Source organism: Siniperca chuatsi, linkage group LG17 (genome assembly GCF_020085105.1).
Source record: "Siniperca chuatsi isolate FFG_IHB_CAS linkage group LG17, ASM2008510v1, whole genome shotgun sequence".
In the NCBI taxonomy this organism is placed as follows: Eukaryota; Metazoa; Chordata; class Actinopteri; order Centrarchiformes; family Sinipercidae; genus Siniperca; species Siniperca chuatsi.
This window is the reverse complement of record NC_058058.1, coordinates 23,554,231-23,573,590: the sequence shown is the minus strand read 5'-3', so window position 1 is coordinate 23,573,590 and position 19,360 is coordinate 23,554,231. Positions and strand designations below refer to the sequence as shown.

General features: G+C 41.0%; 1 protein-coding gene across 4 annotated transcripts in view; it reads left to right on the top strand.

The window, feature by feature from the left end:
- The window catches only part of hivep3a (HIVEP zinc finger 3a), a 38,974-nt gene that overhangs the window by 5,784 nt on the left and 13,830 nt on the right, over positions 1-19,360 (top strand). The window contains exon 1 of one of the 4 annotated variants that reach the window (XM_044171939.1): positions 10,507-11,580. The exons of 2 other annotated variants lie outside the window; for them this stretch is intronic. The gene's annotated coding sequence lies outside the window, so the exon portion shown is untranslated. Of the gene's footprint in view, positions 1-10,506; positions 11,581-11,856; positions 15,543-19,360 lie in introns of those variants that run through there. One more of the 4 variants, XM_044171937.1, reaches the window with a different exon arrangement.

The window sequence follows — 19,360 nt, the reverse complement described above, 5'->3', positions numbered from 1 at the left end:
GCTCAGCTCCACCTATGTTGAGTGCGTACTTTCCGCTATCTAAATCACAGACTGGGGCCGTTGTTTGGTTCACTGTAAAAAAGCAAAGCAGCCGTAATGACGGCTCTTCTTTACGGCAGTATCTCTGTGTAAAGAGGGCTGCTGGGTCAGGGCAATGGCGAGCCGAAAGCGGCTGCAAGTGTGGTTACACTTTTCAAAACTCGAGGTAGACAATGCTCGCTGCAATATTTGTAATGCGAACTGCACAGCTGGCCGGGGCAACATGTCTAACCTGAGGAAACGCCTGGTCAAAAGCAAAATCTATCTAAAAGCTGAAGAGGGTACCGTGTTTTATAGCCTGAAAGCCAAGTCCCCTGCAGCAGCCGCAGCTAACGTTAGCACGCCTGCAGCCAGCAGGAAGAAGTTAACTTACCCTCCATGGATGACTAAACTTTAAGTGAGGCAGTGAGGGAAAATGTTCTAAATCAATTACAATGTTAAAATGGAGAAGTTTGGACTTATTTTTTACAACTGAAATTACTTTTTTTTATTAGAGAGAGTATAGTACCGAAAAAAGGTACCATTGGGTACCAGTACCGAATTCCAGGTACCCGTACCGTACTGGTATCGGTTCAAATGTGAACGGTATTCAACCCTACCCAGGAGAAAATGTGCAATTGTCTGTGCCAGTCTGAACCCTGTGACGGTGGACAGTGACTAGCCAGATGTGCGGAGGTGAGAGAATAGGCAGGGATTGAACTTTTCTCTCAAGCTCTCTTCTCATTCTTCACAGAACTACTTCCGTCACTTTTTATGTGTAAAACGTGTACAACAGCATGAATGCCTGCAAGGAAAGACTGTCAGAAAGGGTTCACTGTTATCCTCGTATTCAAATTAGCCTATCGCATCTTGTTCCCTATGACAATGACTATGGCTTTTCACCCAGCCTTCGAGTGTGGCTGATCAGAACTTATCAAAACAAAGTACAAAGTGCTTCACAAAGACAGAAATATAATACCACAGTGAATGATAAAATATAAAATAAATAAAATGCATAAAAACAATAAAATAAACAGACCGCTCAGGTAAAATTTGGATATGCTTTCCGATAAAAATGTGTTTTGAGAAGAGACTTAAACGAAGACACTGACTCAGACAACCTAATTTCTTCGGGCAAGTTGTTCCAGAGCCTCGGGGCCCTGATGGCAAAAGCTTTGTCCCCCTTAGTTTTCATCCTGGACTCAGGAACAGACAGAAGACCCCTGCCCGAAGATCTCAAACTACGTGAAGGTTCATAAGGGATTACAAGGTCTAAAATATAGTCTGGAGCCAGGCCTTCAGACGTGGTCAGTCAACATGTCGTACAAACTACTTTGTTTTAAGCACACCCTGGCCTTTATTTTGGGCATGTTTTTCTACATTCAACAAAAGAAGCCAAAGTTCTCAAATGTTAAAAGTTGGTCTAAACACTAGCAGCTGTACAGAAACTTTACCTAAATAGAATAGTCTAAAATTGTCAAAATCTTTATTGAAATCAAACTAGAATTAGTTAACAAGAATAGGAATCTGGCCAGGGACCCATTCCAAGAAGCAGGTTTCCTTCATTACAATCACATCACAGCTGTTTCAGCCTCTTTACATTGGCTCCCTGTTTGATTTAGGATTGATTTTAAGATCTTATTGATTACTTTTAAGGCTCTTCGTGGCCTGGCTCCAGACTATATTTTAGACCTTGTAATCCCTTCTGAACCTTCACGTAGTTTGAGATCTTTGGGCAGGGGTCTTCTGTCTGTTCCTGAGTCCAGGATGAAAACTAAGGGGGACAAAGCTTTTGCCATCAGGGCCCCGAGGCTCTGGAACAACTTGCCCGAAGAAATTAGGTTGTCTGAGTCAGTGTCTTCGTTTAAGTCTCTTCTCAAAACACATTTTTATCTGAAAGCATATCCTGATCTTACCTGAGCGGTCTGTTTATTTTATTGTTTTTATGCATTTTATTTATTTTATATTTTATCATTCACTGTGGTATTATATTTCTGTCTTTGTGAAGCACTTTGTACTTTGTTTTGATAAGTGCTCTGTAAATAAAGTTTTATTATTTATTATTAACTGGATAACTTTGCTGAGTAAAACCTGAATTAGGTGTTTATAAACAGCATACCCCACCTTTAACCAGCAAAGTTATCTAGATAACTTTCTGTAATTTACAGTTTTGAATACTCTACAGAATTATTATTTTAAAAAAAAAAAGATTATTTTCATTATCGATTAATCTGCCTGTTAATTTCTCAATTATTCAATTATTAATTATTAATAGTTTTGTTTCTAATATGTCAGAAAATAGTGACAAATGCCCAAATTGACATATTTAACTTTTTTTTTTTTTTTTTTTGTCCAACCAGCAGTCCAAAACTCAAATAAATTCAGTTTATCATCATAGAAGACTAAGACAATCTGAAAATATTCACATTTGAAAATCTGGAAACAGTGAATCAATTTGGCTTAAGAAAGTGGCTGAAACTTGTTTATGGATTAGCCTAATCAATTTCAGCTCTTCTCTCTGGACACATATGGTCGGTTGGAACCAAATAAGTATCGATGTTCTTAACATATAAACTCTATAGTGTTCTAATGTTCATATCAGTAAACAAAGTCAGTGGGTATGTGCCCAAGCATCCTCTGGGTCTGAAGAAGCCAGTTCAGGACAGCACCACATTCATTTTGACCCTCCACTACAGTTTAAATAGGAAGTAGGGAATGACCACTCACCATTCCTTACACTGGTTACTGTACAGTAAATAAGGCTGAACTTGCATTACTCTTATTGGAACAAATCTCTTCCCAATGCAGTTTATCATCAAACTCCATGTTCTTGCCTTCGAACTTGGAAAATACTATTTTTTAACTCTCTGCAACTACAGCAGTAATAAATCATAGATTCCTTGTGCAAAACCTTGCGTTTATGATTTAAGATGTGTCATGTAACTGGCACTCACATGCGAGTTAGGATGTGTAGTGCACACTCACATACATTCACACGTAGATAATGATGACAACATTCCAGCTAGTCGTGCAACAGAGGACCCTAGGGTGGCTCTGGTCATCAATCATTAGGACTTCCCCCAGCCGCAGAGACACAAGCTTAAATGTCAAAACTGCCATAAGCGAACAGATTTCCTCGCCACCGGCAACCGGCCTAAGACAACGGGAGCGGAAATTGACTCTCGTCCTTGTTAATGAAAGGATACACTCGTGCGTGTGTGTGTGTGTGTTTCTGTGTGTGCTTACATCCTTGCCTACGCATTTGCTTGCCCGTGTGCGTGTGCACGGGAAAACGTGTTGGCACAAAAGCGTGCACGTGCGCTTTGTGAACACCGTATGCTCGGGTGTTAAGTGCTGTGTTTACATGCAGTGTGTGTGTGTGTGTGTGTGTGTGTGTGTGTGTGTGTGTGTGTGTGCGTGCGTAGAGGTGCATGGGAATCAGAGCATGTGTGCACTCGCTGCGAGTTGTTAGGCCCTTGGCTGAGCCGCAGCCCTTCGCTGGAAGGGGTTGGATGCCGTCAGTGACCCTGGAGGCGAGGGTATGGACCCAGCTTGGGTTGCTCTGCGAGGTGGAAGGGCCTCTGGTTTCTGCGACCCCCGCGGAGAGAGCAGCCTGTCAGGCAGAAGGCCTGTCAGCTGCAGTTCTCATTCACAAATCACCTAGTGGACGCACACAAGCCACCCACATTCCTGTCCAACGCTGCCCCTGCTCTCTTCAACACAAATATGCACGAGGGTTTTATTATTGCTCTTACGGATTCTTCTTATCGTTAGTGATATTTTTATTGAGATCCAATAGCCCCTTTTCACAACAGACACAGGTGTAACTAACAGCGTTAATAATGACTGCATTCCATATAGCTGAACTGATTCCAGAATTGTGATATTATGTGTGAAGGCTCACTAAAATGACACAGGGACACTTAATGGAACTGAGCAATAATTAATGTTATTAGTGACACCCGTGCTTTTCCTGCAATGACAAGGCAAAACGTCTGCTGTGAAAAATGTCTTTGGGCCAAAATATGGTTGTTATTTTCATTATTGAATATTCTGTTGATTATTTTGTTATTAATTATTTAGTCTATAAAATGTAAAAAAAATAATAAATAAATAAATAAATAAATACCCATCACATTTTCTCACAAGCGCCAGGTCACGTCTGACAAACAGTCCAGACCCCTAAGATATTAATTTTACAGGCGTATAAAACAGAGAAAGAGAAATCCTCACATTTGACAAGCTGGAACCAGCATATGTATGGCATTTTTGACTGTTAAATGACTAAAAACAATGAACATAATTAGAGTCGTTGGATATTAGTTTTCTGACAATAAACTAAACTGAGTAATCGACTAATTGTTTCAACTTCAACACTCCATGTATCATATTTTCAAGAGATTGGATGCAGCTCCAAATGATTTTATAAAATGATTCTATATTTCAGACCCGTTGCATTAATTTACCTTTCAAAATATATCAAATAAATATCAGTCTTAAAAAATCTCATGAAATCTTAGAATAAATAGTTTGAATACTGACTAAATGTCATTTTCAGGAATTTTAGGGTTGAAAATTGGCAAATTTAAAAATACTAAATGGTATCTGCTGTCACGTTCTAATAGAAGTGAAACCTTGATTCACACTTGAAAGTTTCATTCATAATTCTTTGTTAAAGACTCATACAAAATAATCCCTCTCAATCATCACTATGACCCATTAGAAGTGTTTGTGTCTGTATCTGCAGAGGCGCGGCCCTCTGCCTGTATTTTCTGAGTTTCTTATTAGTTTGCTGTGTTCGGGACGTTTCTGGGCCTCAGCCTTTGGGCAGTGTAGCCCCCAGCCAATAACAGCGCAGGCTGTGAGGTCGGGACTCGGGATAAAAACGTAGCGACGTCGCTGCCTCCGCCTTCTGTGTGCAGGGCTGACACACTCAGTGTGACTCCTTCCCGCAGGGTTGTGCAGAGGAGTGGGCGATTTTATTTGTGCTTTAGAACGTAACCACCGTGAAACAATCAGAAAATAACGTTTTATTTCTCTGTTCTTGCCAATGCTGCCCCCTTTCTTCATTCATTCATTCATGCTGGCTCTCTTTCTCTCTCGCCTGTTGAGACTGGGGGGGCCAACTTTGAATAGTATGTTTGCAAACAGCAACCAAAAAATCCTACTTATTCTGCCTTTAAAGCAGCATTAATTGATTATTTTGGCTATTTTGGTGCGTGCAACAAGCTGCAAACACAACATTGACAATTTATTAACTTATAAAGTTGTTAGTGCTGGCGAACAGACACGGAAGCAACATTAATATTAATTTGGAGTCGTGTTTGTGTTCACATGATGAATGCAAATCCAGCATTCACCTTTTAGCTCTCCACTAACTCCTGCGGGACGCTCCTCTGTGTTCACCAGCTAGTTGCTAACTGTGTCTGTCTGCAGTTTGAGGCCCCGCAGGTAACTCACAGTTATCAGAGGCTTTTCACTGGAAACAGCTGCCTGCTGCTGCTAGAAGCAAGGCTGATGAGAGTCAACCAAAACAGTTCACTTGTAGACGGCAACACCAAAACAATGAGCTGAAAGACACAGAGCCAGACATTTTTCATAGGGGTGGCCAGGCTGAGGCCAGCCCTCAGTTTGGGGTGGCACAGAAATGAGTATCTTGTTCAGTTTTTCCTGCGTGGTATGGTGCCGTACAGACGTTAGATTATGACGTTTGCTTATGGCTGAAATGTGTGACACTAAAACGTTCTGTAGGGCTGAGGGGAATGGCGGAGTCGGGTGATAATTCACCGTGGGTTCGTCATTAAAAGTGACACCTTTCACATTACGCGTAGTCATTTGAGGCATCGTTTATGTGAAAGTATTGATATAGCAGCTTTAATGCAGCGTGGGCGCATGCAGCATTGCATATATAGTGTCCTTTCTGAGGAGAAAGTATTATAGAGTGCAAGGAAACGGACCGGAGTGCATCACACTGACGTCCACGCCACACTGCGCGTCCCCTCCTCTCCTCTGCCTTCTGCTGTTGACATTGTCATCGTCGATCAAGGTCGTGTTTTCTCTGAGCGCTGAGGACTATTTGATACTAGACCGCGGGACTTTGTGTTATGTATCAGCAGTTGTGTCTATTTTTCTGGATTTGTCCCACAGTAGGTCTTTTGTCCATGATCCTCCTGTGATAGAGACTGCAGCACTGGTAGATTGCTGGCTTCATGCAGAGCTACTGCTGACTCAGCTGGTACCTACAGGTAGACCTCAGTATCATTGGCAGCCACGTCCCCACTATTGCTTTGCATCGTGAGTGTATGTCAAAATATTACAGCTGCCTACAGTAACACTAGCTTCTCCCAGTCTCTGTGTGGAAGATATAGATTCCTGGACAGGCAGGCTCTTTGGCAGACTGCCTCATCATCCCTGTCTGTTGATTCACTGTTGGTGAAATAAGAGAACATATGGCTGCTCTCTCCCTGCATTACATCACCTTGAGATCCAAGCAGACTGGTTTGCATTTACAGCCCAGCTCAAGAAAGTATAAAGCTCACTGTATTTGGACGGGTTTTATCCGAGCTGTTTTCCACAAAAATTGGCATGCTGGCCCTTTGAAATGAACTGTGTCATAATAAAGTGGGAGCACAAAAGGTCAATGACTTTTTTCTTTCTTTTTTTTTTTTTTTTTTTTGTCCTTGAAATAAAAGCAGGTTGGGATGTACTGTTTTGTACTCTGTATCCTGTTTAACCCATCACACAGCCCAGCCAGATGCATCAGGCTCGACAGTGTTAGTATTGATCCATCTGAGTTATATCACATCCTGCAGAGTTACTGCTCGCTGCACGCGTTCAGGCTCCTGTGAAGACTTTGCATGTGGTTGTTATCAGCTATTCACTGGATACCATTAGCTTCCTGATTTGGCTTCTCTCTCTGGCTCCTTTCATGCACTGTGCACTCTCACTGCTCTATATTGGTAGTGATTTGGTTTGAAAGATCTTTATGGCATCTCAACCTCAGACACTGTCTCTTCTTACTAAGGCCAAACTACTTTTATTATATGTTTATTTTGAATTCAAGAACTGAAGTATCACCAGGGCTGGGGATGGAAGTGCAGTACTTCTTTTGGTACAGACCAAAATATGTCTCAAAAACGGTAAAGTACCAAAATCTTTATTATTCTTTCATCAGATAGTGCCTGTTTTGAATCATAACTTTGCCAAAGTTCTTGTGTTTAGATAGCATTTAATGTTTGAGAATGAAAGTTCATTTTTGACGTGGTAGTTTGACAAAAAAATCCAAACTCAAGATCCACTTATTAGCTTTTTCCAGAGGCTTCAACATGGATGAAACATCCTAAAAGTACTACATATGAAATCAGCTACTAGGGCTTTCTAGATCAAACTTATGTTCGAACGTGGGAAATAAATGAAATATTTGAACTGTGACCGGTTCGAATTTGAAGTTTTCCAGTCTATTAGCGCAACAGACCATTTGAAGTAGTTTGCCTTGTGGTCCAGTAGAGGCGCTCTAAACATTTGAGAACTTTGGCTTCTTTTGTTGAATGTAGAAAAACATGCCCAAAATAAAGGCCAGGGTGTGCTTAAAACAAAGTAGTTTGTACGACATGTTGACTGACCACGTCTGAAGGCAAAAGTGTTCTGACCAGCCACACTCGAAGGCTGGGTGAAAAGCCCGTTGTCATAGGGAACAAGATGCGATAGGCTAATTTGAATACGAGGATAACAGTGAACCCTTTCTGACAGTCTTTCCTTGCAGGCATTCATGCTGTTGTACACGTTTTACACATAAAAATAAAATTCACTAGCAGCTTGACCTATTGCGTGCCTCGTTGACCTATCAGTAGACTCAGCTTTAAATAAAAATGGAGAAGGACGCTAGCGAAAGCAAAGCCGTGCTGATCGGATAATCGCAACATCGAAGCATCTAAGAAGCAAAGTGTGGAAGTATTCCAAGTTCTACACCACAGACGGCAAAATGACCAACAAAGATAAGGCTGTTTGCCCACGTTGTAAAAAGCAGCTGCTTTACTCTACAACAACAACAGATATGAGGACTCACCTGCTAGCTGCAACCCAAGTGAGGCAGCGGATATTTTCACTATATCATTACAGCTGTACCATAGTTGTATTGAAGGTTTGTTGTCCCTGTATTATGGTGGTCAAGTAACCACCCTAAGTAGTTTGTGTTTGATATGAAACCAGAGAAGGCAAAACTGCTCTGGTGTCATCAGGTAAAAAGTTTGGAGCTGCTGAGTGTAAAAGATACTTAAAGTTTTGGAAAGAGCGTCTGTGAGGATTTGCTGCTCAAGACCTGATGTCATTGCTTTCACATAAGAGGAGCAAAAACCTCTTATGTGTGTAAGCAGGTGGAATTCCTCATGCCAGTTAGCTTTCTGTCTCCAAGAATTCCAGAAATATTGCTTCACACAGTCTTACGGTCACAGTCTTGCTATTCATTTGGCTGCAGATGTAGCCTTTAGCAGTATGCCTTTGTCATCATGATGGTGATGATGAGTGTATGCAAACAGTGTCACAGTTTCAGTCAGCAGCCTTACCGAAACCCACACTCACACCCTGAAACCACCAACGCTCGCAGAAACAGCTTAACTTAGATGTGGTGACAAATATAGCACATGGCTGGTCATTTTTCCTATATTTAGCATTTCCTCTATTTTCAACTTGTTTTTTCTTTGCTTGCACAATGCCTCCCATTCTATGGTTCTTTGTGCCTCTTTCCTTATTCCTGATTTGGTTTGCTGCTGCTCTAAATATATACTTTCCCCACCTTTCTGTAAATGAACCTTTAGTCAGTAAGTCTCTGTCAGTAAATATCAATTTAACACTATTTTTATTTATAGAGTGATTGCCCTCGGTTTAGCTATAGGATGTACTTTGGGTTTAATGAAGTTTAAAGGGCAGAAAAGGAATATCCAGTATTTCTATGAATGCTGTCAAACAGAAATACTCTGGTTTTGATGGCAATATTACAATGATCAGAATGATTATTGCGAACTGTGTCACTATTTGGAAGTCACACCACTATGTGGCTAGTTATTTGAATCTTTTCCTCTGCTGTTTATAACATTTAAGGCCATGAAGTATCGACTTTTATCAGCCTGCGTTGCTGACCAAGGAACTGTAGAAACATCAGCCAGTGTCTGGCACAGCTTCCAGCGGCCTGTAAGCAGGGTTTTTCCTGGCTCAAAATAGGGCTTTGGTGGTGGACCACCCGTGCAGATCAGTATGCGGAGCATGATTGACCAAATTGTTAAGGGATTGGTTAATGCTTTGGTGGTCCATGCTTCAGATATGTCAGTGCACATCAGCTTCCTGTAAATATTGACAAGAATGATGAAGCATTTATCAGTATTTATTTCTGATGCTAAGGCATGTGGTTGAAAATAAAATACACACATTAACAATAATGTACTTAAAAGCATCAATATAAATAAAATGCACAACGTATTATTGATAGAACTCTGAGTCACTGGCGGACGATTCGTTGGCAGTTCTCAGATGTTTTGTCTAGAAACTATGTGGAATGATGTGTGTCACTAGCACTCAGATGATCTAATAGATACAGAAATTCAAAGATGATAAAACAATTTATTGGCAAAAAGTTCCTGCCCAAGTGGCCAGGCAGTCAAAAATGAAAACACACAAAATGTTATTATTAATTATGATATCGGCATGTGTGTTGTGTGTTGACAGCTCTGAGTGTTTACTTTGGCTGTTAAAGTTTCACTGACAGGACAAACTGCTGCTCAGCCCTGAAAGAAAATCTCAAATAACATGATTAAGATATTGAAGTGATGTGCTTAAAAGTATAACTGAGGGATTCCAACTATTGTTTACTATTGGCTAGCTTTAGCTTTTTTCAGTACTTTGCTGCTATTTGATATCTCTGTTGCTGTTTTGGAACAGCAAAAAGCAAAAAAGAATGCACTTACTTACTTAGATGAGAAGATCGATACCACTTTTATATTTGTCCCTTTAATATAAAGCTGGAGCAGAAAACACTTAGCTTAGCATAAAGACTGCAAAAAGCTAGCAGCCACTGTATCTATAGCTAGCCAAAACAGTTAGTATGACTCTGTCCAAAGTTAAAGAAATCTGCCTACCAGCACCTCTTAAACTTAGTAATTAACACGTTAAATCTTTTTAATCTGAACAAAGACCAAAGTTGTGGTTTTATGGGGGGGTTATGCACTCGACTATTTCTTGGCCAGAAGCAGTGACATCCCGAAGTGCTACTATCACTGATACAGGCTAGCTGTTTCAGTCACGTCTTAGCACAGTGAGAAGCAAACTGGCAAATAAAAGCAAGAAATCCAGGTAAAACCGGTAATGTATCACCATGCAAAGTACTTTGACATAATAAAGTATTTGACAAATGAAAATGTATTATGAAGCATGTTATGTAGAATTGGGAGTGTCTTGAAAAGGCAGTGGGCCGGTAGGTATATTATGGTCACGGTGCTGTGGTGCACAGTAAAAATCTTAATTATTGTACCTTGAGTACACACACAGGCCTCTTTGGTCCATAAAGGTATATTTGTACATACATGAAATTAGTATGTTATTGGAACATTTGGTAGTAGGGTTTGAACTGGCACCACCCACCACAGCTGAGCTCTGCGCAACATCTGTCAACATGGTCTACTGTTGGAAGTCAGGTCGTCCAGCAAGCTGAGACTTTTTTTCTGTTCAGACACTTTTCAGAGCTCAGATGGTTATTTCTCTCCGTGGACTCCGTAGCCTACCATGTGTTCAGTTGGTCACACTGCTGTTTTCTGTGGCTATCAGGGCAGGTTGAGGTTGAGAGGGGCATCTGTTCCGTTCTGGTTGGTGGTTGTATGGTGGAGGGGGGGTCTCTGGTCTGTCTGTGGCTGGATGTCTGGAGCGAGGCAAGGGGGCCTGTGGTTATGGTTATATGTTGGGATTTACTGGCTGGCTTTACGCACATATGCACACACATACTTGTGCAAAAAGGTACACATCAACCGTCTAGATCCAGACATACTGTTATTTTTATAGCCAGGTACACACACTGTACGTGAAAAAGGCCCTCTTCTTCTTTGCTTTCTATACTCTGAACCTACAGTGTGCACTCCCAAAGACGGGCTCTACATCAAACATGCAATCCCACATTTTCAAGAGACTGTGATAATGCATTTCAGAGGTGAGTAAGTACTACAAGCTAACTCGGTAAAGACCACCCAGTACTGTAGGAGGCCGCAGCAGTGACAGATTCTGCTGTCTCGGTGGTGTTTAGGGGCCATATGTGAAGCCCTGGACCGCTGGGATGCTGAGGAGGACACTGCCTGTGTTTTCTCTCCTCTGACAGGTGGCACAGTGCCCAGAAACTCCCTCTGTGGCACTGCAGGATGGAGCCAGCACTGTCCTAAGCTTGGATGCTGCTGCTGACACTCCACCACAAACCAACCAGGGTCGGACCGATATGTGTGTTTGCCAATAAACGTAAAATCAGATGTTGATGACCAGTCACCGTCGTCCTCCTCCAATTTGATGGAGGTTCGTACCTGACTACAGCAGGTCAGTCAGACGTCTAAGCAGAGAAAAGATTTCATTGTGGTTGTTGTGTTTCTCAACTGCATGCAGATGTTCCAAAAACAAAGGGAAGTTAGCTATTGTAGTTTAGCTCACTGATTTGGCCAGTTACAGCCGCAGTGAATAAACGTCCATAAATCTGCTTAGAAATCATAAAAAACAAACATGCTCCTTATGCTTCCAGAACTTGCCTGAGAATCATCATGTTTAAGTTTTCTTCAGTATCAAAGTAATTCGGTGATAGTTGTCTGTACATCCGTGGGAACATTGCAAACAGGAACTGCTAATAGCTAATTCAGCATACTGTTAATGGCTCTGATTGGCCAAAAAGTCAGTTGTCTACTTGGCCTGTTTCAAATGTGACCTTCCATAAATGGTGATTTTTACATACAAACATACTTTTGTCATGTTGCAATTTTCCATTAGTTTACGCAATAGCCATTGCCAGTGGTAAATAAAAAGATGGATTAAGTAGGATCTCCTGTTGGTGATTATTATACAGTAAGTCTAAAAACTACAATACAAACAAAACCCTTTCAATTTCAGAAAAGCATTAGTGTGTGCTTTTTCCCTTAAAAGACCCTTTCTTCTTAGCCACAGGTTTATGTCAGCTTTAGAAGCGGGATGAATGCTATTCTGCAAATAAAATGGTGGCTAAACTGAAATGTGGCAGATTCACCCTCTACATCTGCATCTTTAAAAATAGCCCATCATTTCTATTCAGCCACTGCTAAATGTTAATGTATTGTATAGCTAGAGGTACAAAATTAATTCTCAGTGTTCAGTTTAGCGAAAAGAGGACAGAATTGTGAGACCTTATCTTTTGTTTCCATCCCTTCCTCGTCCTACATTCCTAACAAAAAGAAATAATCCTGTTGAAATGTGTTTGGTAGCATGATGTTCACACTGTGACAAGGCCATCCAGACAAGCCCCAGCTGCACAGAGGCAAACCTCCCCTGTGAAAGAGCTCAACACTGGCAGCTCTGTCACCTCCAGAAAGGCTGACAAGTGGAGTAAGACCGATTTACTGAGCCAATATTAGTCTTCATGTCATACTCAAATAATGACAACAAACCAAAATATGTTGAAAGCAAAAACCACCTTTATTTTCAGCAGATTTAGGCCTCAATAAACAGTAATTTGTCATAAATGGCAAGGTGTTAAGGATGTTATTTGTAAAAAAAAAAAAAAAAAAAAAAAACTTGAAATAGCGAAAGTAATCCTCATATCTTGCCATGCAAGAGTTAAATGTTCAGTGTTTTATGCATCCTGCCATTTTCTGTGAAGAAAATTCTGCAGCTTGCATTCAATTATTTTATCGATGTGATTACATTTTTCTGTATCACTTATGTCTATTACAAATGTTTCTGCCATATTGCTGAGACCACACGTGCGTGTTGATGCATGTATTACCGATGATATACATAGACAGAAGTGCAGTTAGTCCTAAATGCAACAGTGATTTTCAGGATTCAGTAAGCAGAATTTAAACAAAAATCTTGTCAGTTTTATATGTTAAGAAGCAGTTCTCAATACCCAACCCTACCTCCGATATGATGGGTGTTTCTTCCTAGTCACAGCTATTAACCATGTTTATTTTTGTTCTTGTGTCAAATGTTAGAACAGACCATACCAAAGGAAACAGTCCGACACTCAAACCATACCACGTCAGAAACAGTTTCTAAGAGGTTGTGAGTGGAGACACTGGCTGTCTCGCGAGATCTCAGCAGAGATGTGATTGGATCAGTTTTTCATAATGTATTGACATAGTTATCATACGATGAATAATCAGGCTGGTTCAAAGTCAACTCCATATCATTTCACCATATGGACCAACCTAAGAACATATAGTTGTATTTTATATTGTTTTGGATATTTGTCATGCAAGAAAAGTCAGGGTCAGCAATGTAGCTAGTGTAACATTAGCTGCTAACTGTAAATAATGCAGGAACACTTATTGCTCTGACACAGATATTACTGTAGCTTGCCATATTATTAGCCACAGCCGGTTGTTGTGTTGGCTGCGGCTGTGAAGCATGCCGCCTTCATCTCGTAGCGTGCAGAGCGGGAAAACGTTCACGTCAGCCTCTAAGTTGCGATTCCAAGTCAGAAATATCAGGAATTTCTGGTAGCTACAGTATTTCCCACAGAAGTGCCAACAAAAATTAACACTAACACAATTAATTCAGCAAATTAAAATGGAGCTGTACACTGTTTATTCATATCTGCTTCCGCTTGCTAACGAACCATACAAGTATGTAACATGATGAAAATAGTTAACTTAGGCTTAATTCTGTTTATCTGGTGTGGATACTAATGAACACTCCCAAGTCCCCCCCCCCCCAAGTTTTTCCATATGCGGCATTAGTTTTGGGGGGTTGGACCTCAAATGCACTCTAGCAATGAACACAGTTAGAACATTTAGAACTTCACTGTACACAATATAATGACTTTTTCTTGGCCAGTAGCGAAGTTTCCATCCAAATTTATCGCAAATTTTGAACAAAATTCCAGAAAATCGGAAAAAGAAAATGCAAATTAATGCATTTTCAACCACTGTTATTATATATATTATAAATATTGAGAGATGACGTAACTGAAAGAGCACCAGTCAAACTTCAAACGAATGAAAACAATATGGAAAACATGATGGAGATTTGGCATTTATGTTTGTTTCATGAATTAATATATGCTGCAATTCTTTGTCTTTCCATGGAGCAGAAGCTTCAGTGGACATTTAAGTCACATGCTTCATGTATGTCATTATATATTTATAGTTTCAATTGCACTTTTGCCCATTTTTTCATTGATACAACAACTTTTTCACCTCAGCTGAACATAAAAACAATTTTTAGATTGAAACTGATTATGGCAAAGTGACTCTTAAAGGAGCTGCTTCAGAGGTGACTTTTCGGGTCAGGTCATGGTCTAAATCCTGTTACTAATGCTTTATTGACAAGGATACAATTGGCTATCAGCTGTCTTAATCCAGAAATTTGAGTACCAGAGCTGGGCTTCATATACCATTTTCAAATTTGGAGCCCGAGTCACAAGGACTCTCTGTTGCCTGGTGCAGAATGGACAACCTGGGCTCTCTTCCATTCCTCTCTCAGCTTCCCCTTTTCACGCCCGGCCAGATGAGCGGCTGACCGCCTGCCTTCATCCCACCGGCTGGTATTCCCTCAATGCTCCACATGTCTTTCAGCCTGCTGAAAAACATTCAGTTGGCGGGGGGGACCCATCCCATAAAAGAGCGGAGAGTGATGTCAGAGCTGCCTGGACTCGTTTCAGCCGGACCCCTGGCAGGAGCATGAACGCTGTGCTGCGGTGTGTGGACATTCTCCAGAGCTGCTCTTAAAAACTGGATCCCTGTGTCTCTTTTTCCATGCGGCTCCTTATATGTTTTCAAATTTTCCAGGGTTTTCTCAGAATGCAGCAGCAATGGCTCTCCACCTATGCTGGAAAATGAGACCTGAATGGGGAAACTGTGTTTTAAAAATATGAAGTAACCCCCTCCACCGCCTCTCCCAGTCAAATTAAAACACCGTCCACTCACCCTGCCCCTCTACCTCTCACCGCTTTGCCAGCTGTGCAGCCCGAGACCGCTGCCAAAAGAAACACAAGCTTACGTCAACTTCCAAATAAGGAGCTGCTACTTCACTTTGACCTGAAAGAGAGACACTAAGGGGGGTGTATGAAAGAGGTGGAGATAGACAGGGAGAGAGTGTCCCCTCCTCCTCATTCATACGCATAATATACTCAGCTACCTGTTTGTTAGCCCAGTGCACGTAGAGTGGAGACTCGATTACCCCTCTCACTTCACCGTCACTCTCATTCATCCTTTCTCTCACTCTCTCTCTCTCCTTCCCTTCACCTCTCTCTGGCTCTCTCTGCTCTCCCTGTTTCCACTCATTCACAATCGGAGGACAACACCACCTGCTACCAGGTAAAAAAAAACCCCCATTGATATCCTTTTTGTCATCTGTAGTGATTTTGATGTGTGTGAGGTGATGTGAGTGACGTGATGTGAGGACCGGGGGGTTTTCTCCATTCAAGTCTTTGTTATTGCAAGAGGCTACTACATCAATGAGCCAGTAAGTGGTGGGGAAAAACAAGGATTTGTGGAATCATACTCTATGCAAACAGACATCTGAAATGAATATTTTTGCCATTTTAAACATATGCAGATAATGCAGCTTCTGCAGTGTGTGTGTCTGTGTGTGAATGAAGGAGAGGGAGAGTGAATATAGTGAGTGGTTCGTGGGCTGTATATGTATTAAAGCTTACAGATCAGACTGGGAGTGAATAAGCTCCCTGTGTTGTGCATCCAACCTCCTATGCTTGGCATGTCCTTCTGTGGACTAGGGAGCGCTGCCGAGATGCACACACACACACACACACACACACACACAGAGGAATGGTTGTGTATGCACTGACTCCCAGAGGGCTCTCTGTCCCTGGAGAGCGCCGCTATCAGGCTGCTGATGAAGCTGCGCTTTCTGACTTGACAGCATTGCTAATGCTCAGCTGACATTGTGGTGGAAACACAACAGATGAGGGCATTCACGGTGTCGCTTAGTTCAGATGAGTCTGCAAGATGACGGTGAAATAAATCCGAAGTAGCATGCTGCTTTTATTGTGTTTCATCAAAAAATGAAATTCCTACTCTTTGTCTCAACATCCGGATGCTTTAATTGTCATTGTTTTAGTTGGAACCTAATTTTAGAAGTCGCTTATATTCAAGCCAATATTCATATTTTTACACGTAAATCTGTTGTATTTGCCTTTTGGAATACTGCAACTTTTTCACTTAAAATGTTGCCTTTTTAGGTCATGCTTAATAGGAAAAAAGAACAAAAGAAGGGTTTAAAATTGTTTATGTGGTTTAGAATAATATAGCTTAGTATGTCATGGTTCTTTGTGATCTCCATGTACAGTATGCATTCTCCTTTCTGGTTCCTCCTAAAAGAATGGAGGAGTATCAGTGTAGTACGAATTCAAGACTCCCAAAGTATTGATTTTCTTTTGAGATGTGTACCGTTCTCTCCTCAAAAAGCCATAGCTTCTAGGAGGGAGGCACCTTCCCCTGCCTCGCTCTCTCCCTCTCTAGTCGGTGAGGATGCTGGAAGATAAATTTAGCCCTCCAGCTCTCCTTCCATCTGCTACCACATGGTTTAGGGCCGTTACCATAGGAACCACCGCTGGGTGCCCATTAGTGTGAGAAGAGGAAATTGACAAGATTTTTAAAAAGCCATTTATACAATATTCTCTTTCTGCGTGGTGTGTGAATGGACGCAGTATTTCACAGATTTATATAAGAGAGTTTTTTTTTTTACTTTACTTGAGGTGATCGGTTTCAGTACCTGCAGATTCTGAGCGCACTGCAGATTGTAACTGTAACTGTATCCCCACACTGCAAGTATGTACACTCCAATCATTAGATAAAACTTAAAAATGTACTTTTATATTGTGTCATTATATAATGTAGTAGCCCGTTTACAGATTTTTGGGAAGTGTACTAAATACAGTATATATTTATGAGACGGTGTAGTCCCTCATTCGTCCAGGAGTGTTCCATCGTAGAAAAGGTTTCAGTCGGTTCGAGAACCATTTTCACAATTGAGAATGACTGAATGACGGAAACCTTTTCTACAAAGTATATATTTATATTGCACATTACAATAAGGTGTGCCAGTTCCATGAACTTGGTATTGTACACTCACTGGCTTACTGGAACACATAAATGGAACAAAGCTATAAAGTGCATAAGCTATGTCAAAATGTCTGCTGAGAAAAAAGCCTGTTGTTTTTTGGAAAGGATGTCTGACAGTAGTTGACAGGGTTCCCACGGGTCCTTGAAATCCTTGAATGAATGAATTTGAGGGAAAAAATCAATCAAGGCCTTGAAAGTTTTTGAAAATAGTCATAAATAGACAAAGGTCATTGAAATTGCCTTATAATTATATATTTTGTTGAAGAATAGAAATTCTTTTGATATATATTTTTTACTTAAAATAACATTACTGTAACACAGCACATTCAAGCCTCTCTCTCTTTTTAATTGTTGTCTGTGAGCTTCTGTAAAGCCTGCTAGTTCTCATTCTAAAAATTCTCAGTGTTGTAACCGTAATCAACCTTGATCCGTGTCTCAAACTAAAACCTTGTTGGGTCCTTGAATTTGAGGGAGTCGGGCTTGGAAAGTCCTTGAAAAGTCCTTTAATTTGATGTTTAAGAAGGTGTGGGGACCATGAGTTGAAAGAACACTCCACCCTTCAAGCATTGCACTCCTATAACATTGTCAGACTCACAATGCAACTGTGCAAGATTCGGGTGTGTTATGCTAATAGCGGCTAATGTAGCCTCAAGACGCTAGCCTCAAGCTGAGATGAGGAGCGGGCTACAGAGGTCTGATAAGCTCACTTCTTTCTAATGCCACACCCCCAGATTTTTGTTCATTTTCAAACTTGTAGTCTTCAGCACCAACCGTGCTGACTCAAGTGACATCACTTGAGGCAGTTGATCAGATTCTGCACAGCTCCTTTAAACGCAGAAAACATTACACCTGGACGTGTGTTTTCTAGCAGAGGCCTGCAATGGTTCAACTAGAGAATCACAGAGGCTGAGAGCCAAGGACGGGGAAAACAGGACCCGTGTGGAGAGAAGGGTTGAAGAAAAAAAACTGCCTGCTAGGTTCATTTGCACCATGAGAGGTGCAAATGAACAGTCTTTAGTTAGCTCTGGAATAAGTGTGACACATGCAAGTGTAAATGAGTAGATACATTGCTTGATTTATAAAATGCCACTTGGTTTTAGGTGCAAGTTCTGTACTGCCAAGTGCTCCATCTGAAATGTATTTTACTCCAGTCATTGTCACCCTCATGCAGAGTATGCGTCTGCTCTGAACGTCTCACAGTGTGAGCTCTGAGGCGTTATTTTCAGTAAGACAACTGAGTCTCTGGCTCTCCTGCAAAAGCTCTTAGTCCAGTTACACTACCTGTCTGACCTACATTTAGCACTTACTCGTCTCACTGCAAGAGATTTAGGCTTATGACATCTGAATGGTCTTCTGCAAAGTACTGATATAATATACCTATGCAGAAAGCCTGTTTTTTGTTAAGAGAAAAGTAATGTTGGTTCAATATTCGTCCAATACTGGCATGTATACTCTTCTCACAAGTTAAACCAAAGATGGTTATCAACCTGTTATAAGTAATTTGGATTTAATCCAGCAGCTTTGCCGTCTTCCACCAGAATGTGGGTGTAGAAACCAGCTGGTCAGTGCGTGGGATGCCTTGTTTACTGTTTCAGTATGCTGGCACAAAAAAACATTGGGAGTTTTCTTCAGTATCTCCACTTAGTCACCTTGTGTATGCACTCACAGTTAACAGCCACCCCTTGTCTTCATTTGGCTTGGCCTTTTTAAGTATCTAAAATCACAGTTAATCAGATAAAATTATCCATATGCTTTAAAGTAATGAAGCAGGTAGAGCAATTCAGATGCGCTCTCTACTGTAGCACTGCCTGATGATCCTGATTTTGAAGGAAGCATGGTCTGATACTGGACAACATAACATGTCAAATGTGCAGCATTAATTAGAGCATGTTGAGACACGCTGCCAGGTTCACATGCCACAGTCCCTTAGTTAATCCCAGTGTAATTAATTATCCAAAGAAAACTTCAAGCAAAGCAATTTTATTAAGACCAAAAAAGAAAAAGGTGCTTTTATGGCAACACATTTTATTAGGAGTATCTCCCTCCTCAAC